The sequence below is a fragment of the Periophthalmus magnuspinnatus genome, chromosome 7 (assembly GCF_009829125.3).
Source record: "Periophthalmus magnuspinnatus isolate fPerMag1 chromosome 7, fPerMag1.2.pri, whole genome shotgun sequence".
NCBI lineage: Eukaryota > Metazoa > Chordata > Actinopteri > Gobiiformes > Gobiidae > Periophthalmus > Periophthalmus magnuspinnatus.
The window spans coordinates 31,535,189-31,538,847 of NC_047132.1; positions in this window are offsets into that span (position 1 = coordinate 31,535,189).

The following is a 3,659-nucleotide window of genomic DNA, read 5'->3' on the forward strand; positions in this document are numbered from 1 at the left end:
ATTCCGACTGCGAGTATCATAACAACCAAAGAGCCAATCCGGATCGAGGATGTTGAAGGTAAAGCCCCTTCCTGCCCGCACCTTTGATTTAGCAAGAAACGGGCACTTAGCAACGCTGTCAATCAAACCTGCTGCTAACGCTAGCAGAGGTTGCGCCGGCCAAACAATTTTTTTTATTTATTTTTTACTACCATAAACCTTTAAGAGAGCTGTGTAGTCATGTTTTGTGCAGCCATCTCTTCGTTTTGAAGTGTTAATATAAAGTTTAGTGTGGATTTTAAGGCAGCAGATCAACCAAAACAAATCTGAATCAAATCTGTTGCTAACGCTAGCAGGAGTGACCTCGGGGAAAGAAGGAGGCAGATTCATCTCGCATTAATGTTCATATGTTGATTTATAGACACAAAAGCGAAATAAAAACCCCAGGATCATGTAGAGCGGGTTAATACGAAAATTTAAGACCAAAATGACGAGTCTGACAGCAGCAGGTACAGAGAGAGGGGACAGTTTTTCAATGTAAAGTGAATTTGAGCCAGAGTCGATGGAGCCAGAAGCGCGTCCATGCTCACTTCCTCTCGGTAATGCAGCGGCTAGCAGGTTAGCTATGTCCATTTTTATCTACAGTCTGGTTCTTTCACACTGAAGTGCCACAGATCTGCAGAGCTGGTGGTGAAGTGTGATGTTGACTGTAGCGGTAGCAACGCAGCGCGACCGCTCGGGGGACTGTGTGCAGACACGTCACCGGGGGCCCGCTCTAGCCCCAGGCCCTCGGAGGAGCAGACAGGAGACGCACGGTGGAAAGTGACGCGCACGCTTTGTTTTAGGGTAAACAGACAAGTAATTATAACCAACACTGAAAGATTCTAAACATACATGTGATACGGCAATGTTTTTACACCGTTTCTGGTCTGTTCTAGTGTCGTTTCCTCGTCACAAACAGACCTGGAGTTGTGTTTTTGTTTCATTTGTACATGTTTAACACACAAACCCTGCGTATTTAGGCTGAAAACGCTTTGTTCCACCTTGTGATGTCATCATGTGTTACTACAGGAAGTGCTCCAGTGTGTTTTTAAACTCCACACACCTTCACTAGAATCATTTGGATAATTTCACCCCTGGAATTGGCAATTTCTAGTAAACAAAAGGCCAAATGTCGCTGTTAACTTGAAAACTAACGCTTCATAACATCACAAGGTGGAACAGAGGGTTTTGAGCTTTGAGTAATCCTTTATTATCAGTCTGCACATCTAAAAACATGTGTGAATGAAATGAAATGAAACGAAACACAACTCCAGGCGTATTTTTGAGGACGTAACGACATTATAACGCAACTTAACGCTCACAAGAGTCCATTTTGCGTAATATAGGACCTTTAAATACAGTTGCATCTATTTGTACATAAGCCTCGGAACAGAAACACCTTGAACTGTCATGATTCTAGAGCCGTGCGTGTGTGACTTGCAGTTCATTTCAAGCCGAGCACGTGAAATAATCAAATAACTAATATGAGTAATTGTGACAAAAGTGACATCAGCTCTTCTGACAGTCTGACAACATCATCACTAATCGCACCCGTCGCTGCACCGTTCCTCATTAGCGGTTCCTTATCTGTTTCCCGAGCGCGTGCGATATTGTATGTGCTGCTGTTACTCAAGTGTGATGGCACAAACTCGGTGTAGGCGTCGCGGTGTCCACCAGATGGCAACAGCGCGCTTGTATTTAGCTCTGACCGCTCACTGATGTCCACAAAAGAGCACTGAAGGACACACGGAGGCCGGTCTTTTATCAAACCTGCAGCTGCGTTTTCCTTTTGTCTGTTATCTCTGTGTTTTACTCATCGTTCCGGTCGTCGTCTCTTCGCGCAGACGTGTTGTTTTTCCCCGCAGATGGTCAAGTCCCACAGGGCGTACGCGTCTTGTGCGGCAGATTTGTGGACAGGGAGAGGAGACTGGACACTGCTTTAGGCTCTTAATCTCAGTTCTTACTCTTTTAATTCCTCCTTTGCGTCTGATAACATTTAAAATCCATGTAAAATGCTTTGCTTGGTTTAAATTAAAATCTCGTTTCTAATTGCAGTGAGTGATTTACACCCCAAACCCATCTGGGAGCTAGAAACCATCTGACTGAATGTTTTGAGTGGATGGTTGAGTGGCCCATGTGAGTAAATGACAGCTGTTACTTAGTAGTGATGGGACTTTCGGCTCTTTCATGGGATCTGAGTCTTTTTTGGATCTGTTCACTTTAAAGAGCCATCAAAAGACTGGCCCTTTTAATATTTATTTATATTTATATGACAGAAGCCAATGTGAGAAGTCATTTAATCTACAAACTAAACACAGAGAGGAACAACCAAGGCTCAGATGTGTTTAAACTCGTTAAATTATGAATCACTGAAATAAAGTGTTGCACTACAATAATAATAATTACTATAAAACAAACTGTTATGATGCCAAATGTGCTTTTTTTTTTTTTTTTTGTGCTTAAATCTCTCATTTTTGTTTCCCATTCTAATAATAATAATAATAATAATACATTTTATTTATATAGCGCTTTTCAAGATACTCAAAGACATTTTACATAGAAGAACAATTTAAAAAAATACAAATATACAAACATTTAAAAACAACACTCATAATAATTAAAGATTAAAAGCAGCTTCTGTGTTTCGATTTCTGTGTTGATTCCATGTACATCCGTCTAAAAATGCATGAAAATTATAAAGAAAAAGATTCGGTTCTTTTAAAAAATGAGATCCGGTTCGTGACATCATTAGTATTTGACTTTACAAGTAGTACAACCAGTGCTTAACCATAGACTGTTTATATAAATGGATGTAGCTAACCTGTTAGCCGCCGCGTTCCAAACAGGAAGTGATCATGTGCGCACTTCTGGCTCCAATTCACTTTCTATTGAAAAACTGTCCTCTCTCTTTGTACCTGCTGCTGTCAGACTCGTCATTTTGGTCTTAAATGTTCGTATTAACCCTCTACATGATCCTGGGGTTTTTATTTCGCTATTGTGCCCGTAAATCAACATATGAACATTAATAACAGACAAATCAGGCGTCTTCTTTCTCTGAGGTCACTCTCGCTAGCGTTAGCAGCAGGTTTGATTCAGATTAGATTTGTTTTTGTTGATCTACTGGCTTAAAATCCTCACTAAAGTTTATATTAACACTTGAATACGAAGAGATGGCTGCACAAAACGTGACTACACAGCTCTTTTAAAGGTTTATGGTAAAAAAAAAAAAGGTTTGGCGGGAGCAACCTCTGCTAGCGTTAGCAACAGGTTTGACTGACAGCGTTGCCACGTGCTTTCTTTTTGTTAAACCAGCAGCGTGTACAGGAAGGGGCGTTACCATCAACAGCCTCGCTCCAGATTGGCTCTTTGGTTGCTATGATACTCGCGATGACGCTGCTCAGCTCAAAATTAGCCGCTGTAACTGCTCTAGCCTCGATGAGCTTCATTTGGGTGACCTCGCGCTCACTTAGTCCACTTCTTTATACCGTCTCTGAGCTGAACCCAGACTGAACCGGGTCTATAAATGCATTACTTTAAACTTTAGACTTAACGATGTCGAAACGAACCAGAACAGGCGCTATACTAGAACATATAACCCAGGTAATTCACATAAAACACAAAAAAAAGGCATTAGTATA